This window comes from Vombatus ursinus, unplaced genomic scaffold (assembly GCF_900497805.2).
Source record: "Vombatus ursinus unplaced genomic scaffold, bare-nosed wombat genome assembly UNPS02014837.1, whole genome shotgun sequence".
In the NCBI taxonomy this organism is placed as follows: Eukaryota; Metazoa; Chordata; class Mammalia; order Diprotodontia; family Vombatidae; genus Vombatus; species Vombatus ursinus.
The window spans coordinates 7,312,856-7,333,860 of record NW_020954615.1 but is presented as its reverse complement, the minus strand read 5'-3'; the positions used below and the strand labels follow the sequence as shown (position 1 = coordinate 7,333,860).

Genomic DNA, 21,005 nt, shown 5'->3' with positions numbered 1-21,005 from the left:
ACACAGCACTCACAAATTCACAGAATCATGGAAATTCAGAGATGGTCAAGAAGTCAAAGGGCATCTAGTTCTACCCACACCTGAACAAGAATCCTCACCAAAACACCATGGCTCTGTCTCTTCCTGCCCGTGTGACCTTGGTCACTTCACCTCAGTTTTTTATCTGTAAAATGAAGGAGTTGGACTAGATGACTTCCAAAATTCCTTTTAAATCTAGATTATGATTCTATGAATTTTCAAATTTTATTTTATTTTTAATTTACAGAATAAAACAAACATTTCCATAACATAGTATAATTTAAAAAAAAGATGATTGCACATGAAACTCAAAATCTATTATGTACAACTTGCTATTTCTTTTAAATATATTCTATGACTTTCAACCCTTAGTCTTCCAGCCTCCCTTGGTGGATTAGTCACAATGTCCCAAGGCAGCCCATGCCACTTTGGGATGGCTCTAACTGTTAGGAAGTTTTTCCTTATACAAAGTCAAAATTTACTCCTTTTCAACTTCCGTCCATTTCTCCTAGTTCTACCCTATGGGGACCTGGAAACCAAAAGGATCAAAATGTGAGTCGAGGGTTAGTGCAAGAGAAAGCCTTAAACTTAACCTCCCTCGGCTGAAGAAGGGTCATCACTCATCCACCTCTTCCCATTTCTCTCCAGTAGGATAAAAGTCTGGTTACTAGACAGTATATGAGCTCAGGGAAGACCTGTGATGGGTTTGTTCTTAGGGTGTTTTGAAATCTTTGGATGTGAACGACCTCTTTTTGTTGTTATTCAGTCATTTTTTAGTCACATCCAACTCTTCATGACCCCATTTGGAATTTTCTTGGCAAAGATACTGGAGTGTTTGCATTTCCTTCTCCAGCTCACTTGACAGATGAGAAAACTGAAATGAACAAGGTTAAATGGTTTGCCCAGGGTCCCGAAGCTCGTGTCTGACGCTGGATTTGAACTCATGAAGTTCAGTCTCCCTGACTCCAGGCCCAGCGTTCTATCCTTTGTGCCACCTAGCTGCAAACAACCTCTAAGTCAAGTAAAGAACACTCATAAGAATCCTGCTGTCAGGGCATCTCTGGGTCAAGGATGATCTGATATGAGCAAGCATAGAAAATGACAAACTTTACTGTTTGCCTTTACTGCTCTTGCCTGGAGACACCTGGCAGTGACAATAACCCAGTTTGCTTGAACTAAATTAATAGTATCTTATTCCACTGTTTCAGCCTGTTACCAGGTAAATCTTAAACATATGGCAGTTGGAGGAGGCCAATATCTCATATGTCACTGGATAAGGCTCTCAGCCAAGAAAAGAGATTTCCTTATTGTAAAGATTTTTGTTGTTGTTCAGTCATTTCAGTCACGTCTGACTTTTCATGACCCCATTTGGGGTTTTCTTGGCAAGATACTGGAGTAGGTTTGCTTTTTCCTTCTCCTGTGGATTTTACAGATGAGGAAAATGAGGCAAATAGGGTGAAGTGACTTGCCCAGAGTCACACAGCTAGAAAGTGTCTGAGGCTAGATTTGAACTCAGGAAGATGAGTCTTATTGACTCCTGGCCAGGCATTCTTTTCTTTACTCATTGTAAAGATAAGATATTATAAATACAATATTAATATTGCAAATATATTTAAATATAGATATAATAAAGATAAAATGGGCACATGCCCATTTTAGGGCAGTTTTTTAATCTTCATTTCCTGTTTGCTTGCCTCACCTCTAAGATGTGGAAAGGAGCACCAAGGTCACCTGACCTTCTGCTGGCACAGGAATCCAGGAGAAGTACTCAGGCAAAAGACTGGAAGCCATGCTTTCTGTGGCAGCCCATTCTGCTCAAGGACAACTCTGCCTTTGATGAAGCTTTTCCTCTGGAATTTTCCTCTCTATAATTTCCAACCATTTCTGTGAGTCTCCCCTCAGGTGCCAAACAGTACAAATCTAATCCCTTCTCCACGGGAGTCTTTCAAATATGAACCAGCCATCACCCTCCCCTCTGCTGTCCCATCCCCCCAGCCATCATGCTCCCCTCTGCTGCCCCACCCCCTTCCACATACACACTGTCTTCTCTGTTGTCTTTTAAAATTCATACAACATCCTCTCCAACACAGAATCCTACATTCTTAGAACTACAAGAGACTTCTCTGGCCATCCAGAATGACGTGCCCAAAGGATCACAGATTTAAAGCTTCTTAGCTGTTTTTCTGTCCCAGAACCCTTCGGTCTCCTGGTGAAGCCTAGGAACCCCCTTCTCAAAAGTTTTTCAATGAACAAAAAAATCCATAGGATTATGAAGAAAACCAATAAAACTAAAACACTACATACTAAAATTAAAAAAAGTTTGTAGATAACAGGTTAAGAAGCCCTAATAGTCTAAATCTTTAATTTTGCAGATGAGGAAACTGAAGCTCAGAGAGATTTCTAGGATCATAGATTCAGAGATAGAAGGAATTATCTAGAAATAAGGATATGAGGACCTAGATTTAGATTCCCCATCTAAATCTGGATCCAGATTCCCCCATCTAGATCAAAATCCCCCAACCAGATCCAGATCCCCCATCTACTAATGGGGATAATAGCACCCCTTTTCCAGGGTTGGTGTGAGGATCAAATGAGGCCATGTTTGTAAAGCACTTTGCATATCTTAAAGCAACATATAAATGCCAGGGATCGTTATTTTATTATTTTCATCAATATTACCACTATCTTAGAGGCCATCAATTCCAACCTCTTCATCTTGCAGAGGAAGAAACTGAAGCCCAAGCTCACATCGGTGGTAAGGGACGGCAGCAGGAATTGGGCCCAGGTGTCCCAATGCCAAACCAGCCCAACTCACACCTGAACAGAATCTCTCTCCATCAAATCCCCAACCTTTTCTCAAAGACCTCCAGTAAGGGAGAACTTACCACATTTCTAAGCCCCCCACCCACTCTGGTTTTGGACAGCTCTAACTACTAGGAAGCTAATTACCTCAGTGCCCTATTGAAATTTCTTTAGGTCTTTTACAGATTTCTAAGGAAGAAGCAGATGACCATTCTGCCCTAATTATTAAACCCTGAAGACAAGGCATACGTGAGCAGCATGGCATTATCACTTTCGGGACAAACCAGCTCTGTTCTTTGTCCAGTTCCTTTGATCCCGTCCCAGCTCCCAAGAGGCCAACATCCTGTCAAGTGAGGTTCACTCAAGGAGAAGTAGATGTGTTTCCCAGCATTGGGTCTCATTGCAAGGGAGTCCTGCTTATCAGTCCTTCCCAGATGACTGCTGAGAATGAGGTGGTAGGAAAAGCCTCAGTCTTAGCCTCCAAAGACATGGGTTCAAGCACCAATTCCAAGGCTCACTCTTTGTGTGTCCTTGTAAATCATTTCATCTTTCTGAACTTCTGTTCTCTCATCTTTAAAATAAGGGAATTAAACTACACTGTCTCTAAGGTCCTTTCCAGTTAGGATATTCTTTTATTTAACCCCATCCCCATTTCCTAAAAGCCCATCCTAGGAGGGCATGCCTGGCTCCACTCTTGATAACTCTTGACTCATAGTGTTTCTTTGAATCTCAACATCTCAGAATTGGAAGATACCTCAGAGGTCACAACCCAGTCAGTCCATAACTGAATAGGAATTCAATCAATCAATTAATCAACCAGCTTCTGTTAAGAACTGGTTATGTGTCAGGCTCTGTGCTAGGTTCTGGGGATACAAAACCCAAAGTGAAACTTTGGTCATATGTGTGCATATGTGTGTATGTATGTATAAGTATATAGGTATTTGTATATTATATATATATATATTACTAAATATATGCATATATTTCTAAATATATGTATATATTACTAAATATATATATATATATTACTGAATATATGTATATATTATGAAATATATGTATCTATTACTATATATGTATATATATTACCAAATACATATGCATATATTACTAAATATATTTGACTAAATAGATAAAATACATATGTGTATCTACGTATATTTTACATGAATATATAACATATTAGCCATTATTATGTTGCAAAATTAATACACAGTCACTTTTGTAGGGAAGGCACTGCTAGCAGCCGGGATCAGGAATCCAGAGGGAGGGATCAGGAAATGTTTTATTTGGAGTTCGGCACTTGAGATAAACTTTGACGTCAATGAGGGATTCTTAGAGGTGAGGCATCTGGAGGGAGGGCATTGCAGGCAAGGGAGACAGCCTGCACAAAGACCTGGAGGTAGGACATGGGTTGTCATACCTGAATAAGTGCAAGCAGGTGAGTTTGGCTGGACGTAGAGTGCAAAAGAAGAGTTAAGTGACTTAAGACTGGTTAAGAGTGTTGAGGGTTTTAAACTGCCAAAGAGAGGAATTTGGATCTGCCCCTACCTGTAAGAGGTAGTCACTGAAGGTTATGGAGCAGGGGAGTGCCATGCTCAGACCTGTTCATTAGGAAAATCATTTTACATCTTCTGAGGGGAAATTCGCCACCGCCTGGAGTGGCCCATTCCACTCCAGGGCAGCTCTAATTGTCAGTGCCATCTGACTTAGGGTCAGAATTTGTCTCTCTTCAACTCCCACCCCCTATTTCTGGTATTGCTTCTGGGGTCAAGCCAACAAACCTGAACCCCTTTCTTTTTTCATCTGATGGTCATTCAGATACCTGAAAGCCTCTTAAAGCCTTCTCCTCTTCGGCACAAAACCCCCATCTCCTCTCAAATGATTCTTATCTACACAATGTGGAGGTCATTCACTAAACCAGCTATTCTCTTCTCTATGCTCTCCACCTTTTTAATGGCCCTCATAAAACATGATGCTTAGAATGGAACGCTAACTACAGATGAGGCTGGATCAGAGCAGAGTCAGGGAGACTTCACTTGTTCTGGCCGTTCTGACACTTATTTCAGCCTAAACATAGATCAGGTTTTGGAAACTAATCCCCCTTTGGAAGAATCAAATTATGATGAAGACAAGCCAAGAATATTTTAGCTGTTATGGAAAGAGACAGAGACAGAGAGACAAAAAGAAAGACGGAGACAGAGACAGAGACAGGGAGAGAAACAAAGAGAGACAGAGAAAGAGACAAAGAGAGACAGAGAGACAATGACAGAAAGACAGGAGAAAGAGAGAGAAGATATGAAAATGAAAGAGCAGGAGGAGGACAGAGAGAGAGAGAGGGAGAGAGAAGGAGAGAGAGGGAGAGAGAGAGAATTGCAGTCCAGATAGTTGAAGTCCTCCCATATTCACAATGTCACACCTAGTCTGAGCTAAATTCTGACTCTGCCACTAACTCCCTGCATAGCTTTAGACAAAGTGTTCTACCTCTTTATGCCTCAGTTTCCTCATCTGGAAAATGAAGAGGGGGAGGGGGACAAGATGACCTTTAAAGACCCTTGAAGCTCTAAGTTCATACTCCTTGGGTCTATGGATGGTTTCGCTTTTGTCTTTCTGTCCCCCAGCACCTTCCACAGTGCCTCATACATGGGAGGCACGTAATAACTGCTTTTTTTTTTTCATTCAATTGAAGAATTTCTTGACCTCTTCGAGTAATAGGTAACATTTCTGGATATCTTTGAGGTTTCCATAGTGCTTTGCATTTGATCTTCACACCTCTATGAGGCAAATAGAACAAACATTATTACCCCCACTTTACAGTTCAGCTGAACCTCAGAGTGAGCGATTTGCTGTGGTTACAAATGTAACTGTCAAATTTGAACCTACATCCCTCCTTGCTCTGAGGTCAGCATTTTTTCCACTCTATTATGCCACCTCTCATTCCTTCTTCTGTCTCGTATTTGTGGTACCCCTCTCCCCCCAGAACAATTTGCTTTCTATTTCTCCCTCCACCAACCCTCAGGTAAATGCTCTTTCCCATGTCCCTACCCTAGGAGCTCCTGGATTTCTTAAGCAGAGTATAAGGAGATGGAGACTGTGCCTGAGATTTCATTGGTTTGGGGAATTCCCAGATAAGGAAACTTCCGTAACCCAGGCTGGTCCCTTCTCTACAACTTAGATTCTCAGAGAGTTGCCTAGACACCAAGACAATTGAGTGACTTGCCCAAGAAAATATGGCCAATAGCTGTCAGAGTAGGGTTTTAAACCCACGTCTTCTTGGCTTCCAAGCTAGCTCTCTATGCATATACTGCAGCTGCCCCACATTAAGAAGGAGTGTCACCATCTTGGGGTGGAAGGAGGGAAGGGATGAGGAGAAAATTTGGAACTTAAAATCGTACAGAAGTAAATGTTGAAAATTAAAAATAAATTAAAAAATTTAACAAAAAGAAGTGTCTTCTTAATATCCAGCACTACTCAAATGTAGGGTAGTTACATGCATAATTTGCAACTGATTGTGTGCCTAATATATTGTGTACAACGCCCCTCTTAACTGTTCACTACCTTTCGATTAAGGTAGCCCTTCCAGAAGCATGTGTCAATCCCAAATTCCATCCCCCTACATCTCAATAACATTAACGTCAAATTTGCTTTTCATTAAGATCTCTAGCCCACTCCACTGACTATCCATAATTATGCATTCGTCTACCACAATCTGAGGCTTTAGGTTTGGGAGAATGTGCTTCTTGGATATCACCTCTGCTGAGTAACTTTATATTCCTTTTTCCTATATTAATCATGCTGCTTTTTTGTGGTACATAGTTTGGTAGCTCATTCACTCACTAGCCTTCTCCTCATCACCAACCACCATCCTCCTCCTTATTGTCCCCTTTTATACTTTGTCTTTCCCCATTCTCATAGAGGATCCTTGTAGGCAAGGACTGGCCTGTCTACTTGGATTTTTATCCCCAGTTCTTAGCATAATGTTTGACACATAGTAAGCACTTAGACAAATGAATAGAAAAAGCATCTATCTATCCCTCTGACCTATATGTTACCTACCTATCCTATCTCCCTATCATCTATCTAGCTATCCCATCTGTCTGTCTGTCTATCTACATATCATCTATCTATCCTATCTACCTGTCTTCTATCTATCTATCTATTCTATCTACCTCTCTTATCTGTCATCTGCCTATCCTGTCTATCTATCTATGCTGTTTTTCCCTCCCTTTCCTTTCAGTCAATAGCCCTCTTGACCAGATGTAGAAGACTCCATATGAACATGTTTTTAATCTATACTTGTTAGTTATACAACATTCTTGGCCTAACCCCCTTGCTGCTATATTTTAAGCCATGACCCAAATTCCATCCTCAGACTGATCCTTTTGGACAGGTGATCCCCTCCCCAAACCATTTGCTTCTTCTGAATCCCCTACATTTAAACTGTAGTTATGATGCAAGCACTACCATGCCCCATCCCCTAAGGTTGTCGGTTTCTTACCCATGAATCCCTTATCTTTATCGCTAGTCCTTAGTTGTGCACACCGAGTTCCCTCTTGAGGTAACATTTGTCCCCATATAAAGCACCAGGAATGCATCACTCTCCTCAGATCTGACAAGTCTCAGAGGGCTTTCTATCTCCTCCCAAGCTGTCTTTTCTCTCCCTTCATCTTCACTGCTAACCCTCTGGAAAGAGAAGTCTGTATTTACTACCTCCACTTCTTCTCCACCCCACCCCTTCTAATTCCTCAGGCCCTGGAACTGTGATTTCTGCCACCACTGATGCCTCTGCCTCTGCTACCCCCAACAATCCTCCACTGAAACTGTTTTCTCAAAGTCCCAAGGTTTCTCCTGTGTATGATAAGAGGGCTGGACTCAGTGCCCTCTGAGGCCACTCAGAGCCCTGGAACTATGACCCCAAGTAGGGCCTTGAGTCAATGTCATGTGAAGATTAGTTGAAGAGACTCAGAACACTTAGCCTGGGCAAAAAAAAGATTCTGGAGGACACACCAGCTGTTTTTAAGTATTTGAAGAGGGGGTAGACTTTTTCTGTTTATGCCCAGATGGAGAAGCCAGGGTCAGAGATGGAGACAAATTTAAGCTGGATGTTAGGAAAAGCTCCCTAACAGTGAAGGCTATTGAGAAGTGAAATGGCCCACCTGCCTTTGGAGGTAGAAATAGCCTCGAGCTAGAAGGGGCCACATTGGGAATCTGGCCCAAGCTCTCATCTCAGGATGAGGAAAACGCAGCTCAGAGAGAGGAAATGACTCACTGGACCAAGGCACATGCGTGGGCAGGGGAAAAGCGAAGTTTGAACCCAGGCCCTCCGATGCCACTTCATCAGAGCACTGCCCTTTCCTGGGCGCCCTCAGGTAGAGGCTCTCCTTCTCAGTGACGTTACCATCACAAAAGGGGTTCCTTCTGTGCATGAGTTGGACTAGAAGTTACTGAGGGCCCTTCCAACTCTCAAATCCTAGCATTCTGGGGCTCCACATCCCAAACTTTTCTACTGCCCACCGGCCTTCCTCCACTCTCTGCAATAACCGGCCAGGCCAGGCCAGGCCACCCATCCATTCCACAGGCAGATGGCCAGAGGTTTCCCAACCATCGCTGGTCCCTCATTCCTGAAGATGTTTCAGGGATGTTTTTCACCATGGAAACATGCTCATTACTTCTATTTTTTTAAACTCCTTTGGAAGTCTTGGGCCTTGCCTCCTAAAACTCCAAAGTATGTTTTTAATTGGGGGCAGGGGATCGTGTTATTTTTAAAAAAGAAAAACAATTCGGTGTTCACCCAAACCTTCCAGTGAAAAGCCTTCCAAGCCCATTGTGGGGAGGGGAGCCCTAGAGAGAGACAGTTGAAGTTAAGAGACGCCAGAGAGGACAAAAGAAACAATTCTTCAGACTTGGACACTATCCTGGCCTCCCCCAATCCCCAAAAAAAAATGGTTGAAAGGGAGGAGTCAGTGAGAGAGGAGATAGGGGAAAAGACATTTTTAATGCCAAAGTATGTGTTGACTGGGTAACAGACCACATTTCTGTAGTCTTTTAGAGTTGTCAAACCCCTCTCCTCACAAGAACCCCTAAGTGCCTATAAAGTTGACTTTATTATACAGAAAAGAACAATAGGACTCAGTGGAAAGAAATGGAAGCAGGCACTTAGCTGGGCCTGGAGTCAGAAAGACTTGAGTTCAAATTCAACCTTAGATTCTTACTATGTGATCTTGGGCAAGTCACAACCTTTTTCTGCCTCCGTTTCTTCAACTGTAAAATGGGTATTATAGTAATAGTACCTACCTCCCAAGATTGTTGTGAGGATCAAATGAGATACTCTATGTAAAGTGCTTAACACAACGCCTGGCATATAATAGGTGTTATATAAATGCTAGCTAGTTAATATTATTATTAAATAGACAAAAAGGGTGCTGCGTTTAGTGACAAAGGACCTCTGTTTAAATCCTGACTCTGCCTCTTACGACCTGGTGACTGACCTTGAAAAGATCACTCAACCTTTGTGGGCTTCAGTTTCCTCATCTGTAAAATGGGGAGAGAGGTTTAAATAAATAACTTCTAAGGTCCCTTTCAGTTCTATGCCTATGACATTATGACTCGCCACAGGTTTGTCCCAGTTTTAGAGTTGGGAGGAAACCTAGATGTCATTCAATCCAACCTTCTTATTTTACAAGAGAGGAAACTAAGACTCATAAAAAGGAAATGACTTGCCCAGGACTGCAAGTGGCAAAACCAGGACTTGATCTCAGGTCACATGGCTAGTTTCCAAGGTTAATTTGCTTAATTGTTCACACTTCTACTACAGTTTAAGCCAGAGGTAGGGAACTTGTGGCCCTTTTATCAAGGGGATCTGTTCTGTGAAGTTTGGATTCAGTCAAAGGGCTATGCTTGAGGACCTAGAGGGCCACATGTGGCCTTGAGGCTGCAGGTTCCCCACCCCTGGTTTAAGCCCACTGATAACTCTGTGAGAAATGGAGCATTATTGGACAAATAAGGAAACTAAGGCACAGTGAGGTGGGAGCAAGGTCTGGAACCCAGTTTCTCCTGACTTCAAACCCAATACTCTTTCCAATAAATTAATCAATGAGTGTATAGTGAGCACTTCCTAGGCGCTAGGCTGCTTGAATGCAGCCTTCTGGGTGGCATAGGATCGCAGCCTCACAGATTTCAAGCTGAAAGGGACCTCACAGGTTACCTCGTCTAACCCCCTCGTTTTACAGAGAAGGAAACTGGTCCAGGAAGGTGACCTTGCCCAAGCTCCACTGGAGCCCAAGATCTCTGATGCCCAATCCCGCCATCTTTCCGCTGAGTCAGGCTGCCTCAATGGCCTTTCCTCCGTGTTCAGAAATAAGAGATCTGGCAGATGGAAGCCTGGCCTGGAGTGAACTTGTCATTGGGGGGGCCATGGGACAAACTACATTCCCTTCTCATTGCTGAGATTAAAAGGTAGAGTTTTTAATACCCCTCAATCCCCGCCATCACATTGGATGAGACGGGGCAGCTGTACACATCTGGGCCAACTCCAAGAGGCCTGTTTATTGTAACTGCTTCTTCCTGGAATGCTTAGTAAATCTCATTTCTAAATGTAAAGTGGAGGGAGGCATGGTAAGGTATTCAATCAGTGTTTGGGGTAGGGGAATGCATTCAACTGTCATTTAAGTCAATTTACATTTAAAAAGAAATACTGGCTATGTTCCACATTTTTTTTGTTGTTTTCTCTTTTGAAAGGAAACCGCCCAAATCATTAACTCTATAGGCTTTCAAACTCAAGTTATAGCAATCAAAACCACTGAGTGCTTCTAAGTATAGAGCTCATATTCCTGTGGTTATTTTCCCACAAAGTCCTTTAGATTTATCAGCCCCAGCCCCAATTAGTGACTGCTGTCTGATGTTTTTTTTAAATGTAGGGTTAGTCTTTAGTCTTCTGTAAAATGAGGGGAGAGGCCAAATGTTTCTGGAGTTAGCTGCCTGACTATGATTCCCATTCCAGGCCATGAGGAAGTGTGAACAGGGCTCTGGACTTAGAGAGAAGAGGACCTGAGCAGGATTCTTGGAAACCCACTTCAGACACTTGCTAGCTGTGTGACCCTGGGCAAGTCACATAACCTTGGTTTACTTCAGTTTCTTCAACTGTAAAATGGGAGTAACGATAGCACCTAGCTCCCAGGATTGTGAAGACAAAATGAGATCATATTTTTAAAGTGTTTTGAAAACCTCAAAATGCTATGTAAATGCCTGGGTATCATCATTGTCATTGCCATTGGTGGTATATGACCGGGTTAAGTGACTTGCCCAGAGTCACACAGCTAATAAGTGTCTTGAGGCCAGATTTGAACTCAGGCAGATAAGTCTTTCTGACTCCAGGCCCAGCACTCTATTATGTACCATGGAGCCACCTATCAGCAGAATTGAAGTAGCTCAAAAGAAACGTGAGATACACAAATGTAGGGAATCCACCCCAAACGTTCTTATGGACTATTTGTGCCCAACCTGTGGTAGAACATACCGAGCTCGTATCGGTCTGACCAGCCGTAGTCTTGCCTCTAGCATAGTGATGTCTTTTTGGTCTCCTTGGAGAACAAAGGACAGCAACCAACAGACACGACCAGGAGCCATGGGTGGATTTGCAAAAAGGCAACGTCAGGCTTGATGTAAGGAAAACTGAAGTTGAGGATGACCCAAAGGCTGAGGGAGAGACCCCAGGTGGGTGTGAGCAGGATACAACACATAACAAATGGGAAATTACAAAGAACACATGATAAAAAAGGATGGCCTCAAAGAAAGAAGCAGATGGTCCAGGCAGACCCACATGGAGAACAAGGGAAGGTCAACAGATTGAGCTCATGCTCCACTGGTAGAAAGCTGGAGGAAGGCCCCTCCCTGATAAGTGTCCACCCTGTGGTGACGTGACAAGAGGGCATGGACAGGAGGGAGACAGGATGAGCAGGCATGGGTGGGTTGGGATCTGCATCACCAGAGGGAATGTGCACTTCAGGAAGGCCCCAGAACCATCGGGGTAAGGAGCAACTTCCTGGCATTTAGGGCTATCCCAAAGTAGAGGGGGCTGCCTCAAGGGGGAAGGGGATTCCCCTTCCTTGGAGACCTTCAAACAAGAGCTGAAGGAATATTTGTTGGGTATATTGCAATGCGGACTCCCATCCAAGTTCAGATTGGCTACCGAGGTCCCTTCCAACTCACTATTTCTGTGAATCTGTGGTTCTTTGTGACTCTAATCTCAACCGCTACCAGGGCTTTTGTAGAGGTGAGGTTTGAGGATTCGGCAATATATCTAGAAAAGATAGAGCATTGGGGGGTTAAAGATGAGAAAACACTAAAGGATTAGGACAATCCCTCCCCACCTCCAACACCACATACCCTTCATTGCACACTCAGGTGAAAACACACACACACACACACACACACACACACACACACAGTTTAAAAGCCAGTCTGTACTCATGCATTCATGGTGGAGCTAACCTGGCTCCATGCCCAGATAACGATGCTTCAATCCAGCATTTGACAGATTCCCTTGGGCAGCTGGCCATGACACTTAGCAATTTCAGCATGCAACCTAGTACTTGGAACAAGCAGTATGAAAAGAAACAGTGATCTGTTTATAGTGGAGCAGGGGTTCCAGAGGGCATAGTGGAAGGGTAGGGGACAGAGAGACAAGAATGTGGAAGGGATCGAGCAGAAACAATGGATATGAAGGACTGAGAAGGTTGACCAAAGAAGTGAGTGTCATCTGAATCACAGGGATGCTGAGCGGAGCACCAGTGGAACAGATGATTAGACCCTTCAGAGAAGCAGAAGTCATGTTGATCTGATCATTACAGGTAAACTGGAATAGGGTATATGGGTGGGGCAACAGGCAGGGGGCAAGTCATTCTTCATGCCTGATCAACTAAGGGAGCAGCACAGCATGATATACTGAAGAGGGCACTGTATGGAGAGTCAGGAACACCTGGCTTCAAATCCCACCTCAGACACTTACTAGCTGTGAGACCCTCAACAAGACAGTTAACTTCTCTTGTCTTCAGTCCCTCCTCTGGCAAAATCACAAGCTTAGTCTAGAAATGTCAGTTATTATTATCATTACTATTGGAGAAGACCTTTAGAGGAACATATCACACACATACATACACACACATACACTCACTCACCTCCACTTCTAACCAAGCCTTTCCTGATGTCCCGCCTCAGTCACTGGTGGCTGTCCCCATTACCTTGTGTTTATTTTACATTTATCCTTTATATGCCTCTATGTGTGCCCATCTCCCCACTCCAATAGAATGGAAGCTTCAGGAAGGCAGGAACTGTTTCATTTCTTCTTTGTATCCCAAATACCTAGCATGCTACGTGGCACATAATAGGAGCTTGGTTAGTGTATGTTGATTGATCTCTTGAGGTATATATAAATACATAAATAAAATTATAGTCCATGTGTATTGACATCTCCTGGTTCTTTTTTAACTCTTATTTATTCCATATAAACTTTTCCATATTTCTAGATGTAACTTCTGTAACAATATAGTACATTGTTTTAGGAGAAAAGGTTTGCATATGATGGGTCATAAGACTTGGAATGAAGCCCAGGGTCTACTACTCGCTAGCTGGGTGGCTCTGGGCAAGTCAATTCCCTTCTCTGGGCCTCCAATTCTGCCTCTATGATCAATAGATGACCTTGAAGATTCTTTCTAGCTCCATGGCTCTATGATATAATGAAATCTCCAACTATTTATTGGAAAGTTCCAACTGGACACTCAGTAGACATCTTAAACTTAACATGGACAGAACTGAATTTATCATCTTTTCCCAAAAACCCTTCCCTCTTCCTAACTTCTCTATGATTGATGAGGGCCCCACCATCCTCCCAATGTAGGTGCCATCCTCAAGTGCTCCCTCTATTCCCCCCATATCCAATCTGTGGCCAAGTCTCATCATCTCTGCTTTTGTATCATCTTGCTGACTTTAATTCCACTGTTGGTTTTTCTTAAGCCTTTCCCAACCAAAGAACAGCCTTTATTAAACATGTCATGTGCTAGACACTGTCCTAGTCCCTGGGGATACAAAGGAAGTCAAAAACAATCCTTTTCTTCAAAGAACTCACATTCTAAATTGGGGGGAGGGGGACAACAAATCTATAAATTATTGATTAAAATGAATACAAATTAAATACAGGGTGGATGATAGCAGCCTTAAAGGGGAAGGCATTTAGGCAGCTAGAACTTTTTACCATAATATTAGCAGCTCTCAAGGAGAGACTTCTATAAACTTTTTCCAGACAGTTCTCTTTTTCTTTTTCAGTATTTCCTTGGGATGTATCCTCAATAGTGGTATTGTCAGGTCAAAGGGAATGGCTCGTTTCATGGTCCTTGTTGATGATTGCCAGATGGCTTAGCCTGATTGCCTCTTTATCTCATTGGACATCACAGTCAAGTAAACCTAAGACCCTTAGTTCTTGCCATAGAGAGCAGATAATGAAGTCCAGGACAGAGGGAACAGAGTGTCAGACTGAACGTGGGAGAGAGAGCTTACCCTATTCCCCTGAGGGTCAACCAAATCAGGGTTTGGTATGATGAAGTGGAGAAAAAAAAGGGATGAAAGCACCGGACCCAGAAGGAAAAGAGTTGGGTTTAAGTTTCTTTCTGCCATTTATTAATTGTGTGATGTAGGAAAAGCCCCTTAACCTCTCTGAGAACATTTCTTCATTTATAATATGAGGATAATAACCCTTTAATAATGACATGTGATCATAGAAAGAGGTGGTTGGTCATGCATCAGGGGTGAGAGGCCTCAAGTGGAAAGCTTGAGTCCTGCACTCAAATACATGGATTTTTTTAACAGAAAGCCTTTAGCATGTTGGATAGATCCTCTGGAGAAAATTGTAGGATTAGAAGAAGAGCAAAAGAGAAGAATGGAATTTGTGTTGTTCATCCTTTTTTTCTGAAGAAGATCAATGACATCAGGAGAGTGTCAAGTAAAGAGACTTGCAAGTGAATTGGATTTAAGTGAGGCAGGGCTGTACAAAGTCTCATCCAGAATCATCTGAGTCCAGTGGCAAGACATAGGTCAGGACAACTGGAGATGGCCCTGGATACAGCGGGAGACCTAGGTCTTTTTAAGCTAAGGTCTTTAACAGGTCTCAGTTTAACTGAGGCAAGACCCATTCAGTGATTAGGCTAGGTAAGAAATGAGGCAGAGAATGGCCTCTATTACCTAGTCAAACAAAAAAATCAATCTGGGAGGGGACGACCTTCAGGGTTTCTGGCCAGAACAGAAACAATTGCTATTTACATTCAATCTGAGCCATCAAAACCCAAACAGTGACCAAGTAAAACTTGGGCTGGGACCTATTATTGCCCAATCTGTGACAACCAGAGTGATTTGGGTTTAAGGCATCCTCAAGTAACTCCATTTGAATCCTAATGGGCTTTATCAAAGTCTGGTTTTCCAGAGTTCTATTTCAAGAGTTCACAAATGAAACCATATGGGACAAAATTTAATTGTCCCAATTTTTTTTGAAAAAAGAAATGATAAAATAAATAAGCAGGGAAGTGAAAAAAAATCTAGCATCTAAGCGATCAGAGGAGGAGATCACAGAGCCATTGATATCTAGTACATGGGCTCCCACCTCCCAAGGCCAGTGGGAAAACCCAAGTGAAATAATGGATAGACTGTCCCCTATGTCAACAAGTGCAATCAGCATGACAGTTATCATTCTCCCACGTTGCTGCAATGTTCTTGCCATGGAGAAAGGAGGGGCATCATAGCCAGGTCTAGGAAGGATTAGCTAGGAGAACCTTACTGAGTCACCAGACCACATACTCTCCCACTACCTCCATCTCCATCCTCAGAACTAGACCATGAAAGTAATGAGTAAGGAAGTCAACAAGAATTCAGTACGCATTTACTCTGTGTCAAGCATTGAATGAAATGTTGGGAATACAAAAAAAAAAGAAAGAAAGAAAAGAAAGAAAAAAAGATAAAAACAATTCCTGCCCTCAAGGAGCTTATTATATTTTAATTGATGAGACAAATCTCAACAGATATTTGTTTTGTTGTTGCTGTTCAGTCGTTTTGTGTCTGATTTTTTGTGACCTCATTTGGGGTTTTCTTGGCAAAGATATTAGAATGGTTTGCCACTTCCTTCTCCAGTTCATTTTACAGATGAGGAAACTGAGGCAAACAGGGTGAATTGCCCAGGGTCACACAGTTAGTAAGTGTCTGAGGCCATATTTGAACTGAAAGCTTCTAGACTCCAGGCCCAGTGGTCTAACCACTATACCACCTAGTTGCCCCACAGAAATAGGTACATACTAGATAGAGAGTATTCTGAAGTTAGCCTTAGAAGGGAAGCCCCTAGCAGCTTAGAGGGACCAGGAAAGGTCTTCTGATGAAGGTAAGAGTTGACTGGGTCTAGAAAGAATATAGGTAAGCCAAGAGAAAGCCTTTCTGGAATGGAAGACAGATCCCAAAGCTAAGGAAGAGATTCACAAGATGTCAGAGCAGGAAAGAACCACAGAAACCATCAATCAGCAAGGGCAGAGGGCCATCTCTTCCCACCCATTAGGCCACACAGGTCTACACTATAATCCTTTAATCTATAGAAATCCTCTGCCCCACCTGTGCTTGCCTCCTCAGCTGCAAGCACTGATTCTTAGTACAAACCACTCTTGGTCTCTAAAAGTGGGTAGTTGTGGGGAAAATATATATATGTACGTATGTATGTATGTATATATGTATGTATGTATACGCACACACACATACATATATATGTATATATTCTTTCAAAAAGATCTCATTTTAGGTGGTGGTCTATTGGCAACGGCAGCTTGTATTCAGATCAATAGGGCATATGCAAAGTGTTACGCTAGGCACTGTGAGAGATAAAGAGAGATGGAGATGGAGGCCCTACTATAAATGAGCTTATCCATCTTCCTGAGTTCAAATCCAGCCTCAGACATGTCCAAGCTGTGTGACTGTGGCCAAGTCACTTCACCCTGTTTGCCTCAGTTTCTTCATCTGTAAAATGAGCTAGAGAAGGAAATGGCATCTCTGCCAAACAAACCTAAGTGGGGTCACGAAGAGTCAAACACAACTGAAATGACTGAATCACAACAACAGAGAGAAGCTCATGCAGAGTCAGGCCCCCTGGATTACCATCCCGACTCTTTGACTAAATAGCTACGTGATCTGGAATAGGTCACTTCTAGTGGAGCCATCGTGGGGTAATGGATCCAGCGCCGGCCGTGGAGCCAGGAAGGCTTGTGATCAGATCCTGCCTCTGATACTCTGTGATCATGACCAAGGTGTCTAGCCTCTCTGACCTGCTCTTCTCATGCTCTACTATTCCTCGGGATGGAAATAATAGTAATAACTGTACAATTTGCCTCATGGACTTGTGAGCCTCCAGTAAGACTACTTACAATGTGGTTGGCAAGTTTTACAATGCTCTCTAAATGTGCATTATTATCTTTAACAAGGACAGAAATGTGCAAGGCCTTTTCAGGGGAGAGGAAAGAGTCATTGGAGTTTGTGTAAGGGGCCAGTGGGAGCTGAGCCATGATCCTCTGCTCCTTTCCCAGCTACTCACCGAGCAGGTGAGCTGTCCCAAGAGGGAGGAGGCCAGCAGGGCCAACTTTCCCACTCAGGGCCCATTGCCAAAAAGAGCAAACTAAGCTCCAGCCCAGTAGGGGGTGAGGTCAAGAGAGGCTGCCCTGCCACTGAATCCGTCCTACAGCCCAGCAGACTCCCACCAAGCCTCGCCCTTCACCCCATTCCCACCAATGGCTCAGGCTGCCCACCACATTAACGACTTTTCCGTTTCCTTGGCTCAGAATGGTGGACTTTTGCTCTGTCCCTTTCCCATCTGCCAAAGAGGGATAATGAGAATCCCAGCCCTCCCAGGGGGAGTTTGTAAGCCATCAGACACTCAGGCCGGCCAGCCAAGGGAAGCCTGAGAAGCAAAGGGTCCTGGTGGCCAGCATCCCCATTCTGGACTTACCAGACCCAGAGTCACAAAGACCTGGGTCCAAGTCATACCCTAGACACTTACTAGCTGTGTAACCCTGGGCAAATTTCTTCTCTGGGCCTCGATTTCATTTACAATTGTATATATTGTTCTCCTGGTTCTGAGTATTTAACCCAGCATCAATCCACACAAGTCTTCCCTTAGACATTCATGCTATTGATAGTCTATGAAAAAATTCTCCAGGTCACAAATAATTAGAGAAATGTAAATTAAAGTGAAGCTGAGATTCCATCTCACACTCATCCATTTGGCAAAGTTGATAAAGCAAAGGAAAATGACAAATGCTGAAGGGATTGTGAGAAGCAAGTGCACTGGCATATTGTAGATAGAGATGTGGAATGGGTCCAGCCATTATGGAAAATGAGTCGGAATTAAGCCTCCAAAGTTATTAAACTGGGCAAACCCTTAAATTCAACAGCACAGCTCCTAGATCTGTAACACAAAGAGATCAAAGAAAGTGGGAAGGGCCCTACAAATATAAAAGTATTTATGGAAACTCTTTTTGTAGCAGTACAAAACTGGAAATGAGGAGGGTGACTAAACAAATCATGACATATGAATGTGATAGAATGCTATTGTGCTGTAACAATGAAAGAAACAGTTTCAGAAAAACCTAGAAAGATTTGTATAAGCTGATGCAGAGTGAAATAAGCAGAACCGAGCAGAACAACATTGTCAAGCAGCACAGTAATATTCTTCGATTGCTAGATGGCACGGTGGATAGAGCATTGGACTTGGAGTCAGAAAGACCTAAGTTCAAATCTGGCCTCAGACACTTGCAACGTGATCCTGGGCAAATAATTTAACCGCTCTTTGCCTCAATTTCCTTATCTGTAAAATGGACACAAAAATAGCATTTACCTCCCAAGGCTATTGTGAAGATCAAATGAAACAGTAGTAAAGCATTTTGCAAATTTTAAGGGACCACATTTATTATTACTTATTTGTTATTATTCTAATTCTTCCAACCATTTCCTAGTTGATAGATACGCACTTTGTTTCCAGTATGTTACTACTCAAAAAGCGTTACTATGAATATTTTATTACATATGAGCCCACTGAGGCTCTTACATCTTAAAACCTGTAAATTTCAAATCCTGACTTCTCTTCCAGGTCTGAGATGCTCAAGCACCAAGCCTCTGCACATCTCACCCCTCATATGACCTGTCACAGACTTCTCCAGATCCACCGATGTTCATTTCAATAAAAATCTGCACAACTGTCACAGAGTTAGAAATCTGAACACCTGTAGCAATCAAGTTGATGCTTCGACTTGACATATTGTGCAAATGAGTCTCTCCTTTCTTTGTGAAGATCTTCTCCCCCTGCTTGCTCCTTCTCCCCAGGGCCTCGGAGTAGCAGAGCCCCTCCCCACCCGAGACTAAAGGAGGACCTGAGGTGGCCCCTGCTGGAGATATTATACCATACCCACAGTACAATTTCATCTGGGAAACATTGCTCTGGACAACTAGCCTTTACTATAACCTGCTCTCAAGTAAAATTGATATTTCACATATTAGACATCTAAATATCTTCACATTATTATTATTATGAAAATAGCTTTGACCTCACAGACTCTCTGAGGAGGAACCACATTTTGAGGGCTATTGGGATAGATGCCAGTGAGGGAGCGTCCCCCTACCAGTGCAGGTTGGCACCCTACTTCCCCTCATAGTGTTAGAGAGAGTGACTTGGGGGTACAAAAGTTGGCAAATATCAATAGATGTAACCCACAAAAGCAAAAGCTTTGTGAAAGATCCTCTATAATTCTAAGAGTGAAAACTGGTCCTGAGACCAAAAAGTTTGAGAACCACTCCCCTGCCCTGATGAAATTGATAACATTGAAATTGATGACTGATTGATGACTGACATCTAGCTTTTCAATTTGTAAGGTATTCTACATGGATTACGTCATTAGAGTCTCACAATAACATTTTGAGAAAGAGCCTGCCTGGTGCAGCCTCCAATGATCCAGACCAGTCGTGCTCACTTCTCCCCTAGCTCAGATTCTGGCTCTCCGGGCTTTTATAACTTGCCTTTACGCAGGGACCTTCACCCTTTCTTACTTTAATTCGCTCCCATGCTGTTTGCCTCCATTTATGTCGTCTTCCACCATTACAATGCAAACTCCTGGAGGCTAGAACGTAGCTTTCTTTCTTTTTGCTTGTACTTCTATTCCCAAGAATTAGTGGAGTACCTGGCGGTTAGCATTTGATTAATTAATGCTTTACCTTCCATCTATTTATTTATCTATCTATCTGTTGTCAGAGGCAGGATTTGAACCCAGGAATATAAAGCAGCAAATTGCTATCCCTCACGCACAATATTCCGTTTCCTGACTGACTTTCCACTGGGTGTCCTCCATGCCTGGAAATTTCTCCCTCTTTGCTCCAGTCTCCTGACTTCCCTGGACTCCTTCAAGACTCAACTCCCGGCTCATCTTCAGGAGGCTTTCCCTAAAGGAGAAGGGGAGGCCCCTGAAGCAGTTAGCATCTTACCTTTGAAATTTCCTCCCATGGATAGTGTATCTACATTGTATCTAGTTATTTACATGTTGTCTCCCCCTTAGAACGAGAGCTCCTTGAGGACAGAGACCACCATATCTTTGCTGTCTTTGAATCCCTAGTGCTTAACACAGTGCCTGGCATACAAGAAATGCTTTATAAGTGCTTATTGACTGACTGGCTGACTGACTGACTAAATACAGGAAACAGTAAGTAGGAGAAATGTTTCCCGGGGCAATGAGTCTTCTATACACACACCCCTGAAATGGAGATGCAACAAGAGTGGAATGTGATGTAATGAAGGGGACGTTTTGGGTTTAGCTGCTAAGAAGGCACTCAAGTTGTGGGTCCACAGCAAGAAAATTCCCTGTAATTTTTAGCCAGAGATACTTATGTATTATCTAAGGTACTTAGACAAACATAAATTCCCTCTAAATTATTCCACAACTTAGGAAGTGCAGGGTGGAGAAAGCACTAGGGAACAAGAGGACATAGTGAAAATAGATAGATGTATACATACATACATGCATGTATATATACATACATAGATTATGTAGGTATAGAGATAGATTATGTAGATAGATAAATAGATAGATAGATAGATAGATAGATAGATAGATAGATAGATAGATAGA

The 21,005-nt window shown here is 42.8% G+C and overlaps 1 protein-coding gene across 1 annotated transcript in view; it reads left to right on the top strand.

The window, feature by feature from the left end:
• The window catches only part of ADRA1A (adrenoceptor alpha 1A), a 175,017-nt gene extending 155,964 nt beyond the window's left edge, over nucleotides 1-19,053 (top strand). The window contains exon 5 of the transcript XR_003567116.1: nucleotides 18,980-19,053. The gene's annotated coding sequence lies outside the window, so the exon portion shown is untranslated. The remainder of the gene's footprint in view (nucleotides 1-18,979) is intronic.
• The last annotated feature ends 1,952 nt before the right edge of the window (nucleotides 19,054-21,005 follow it).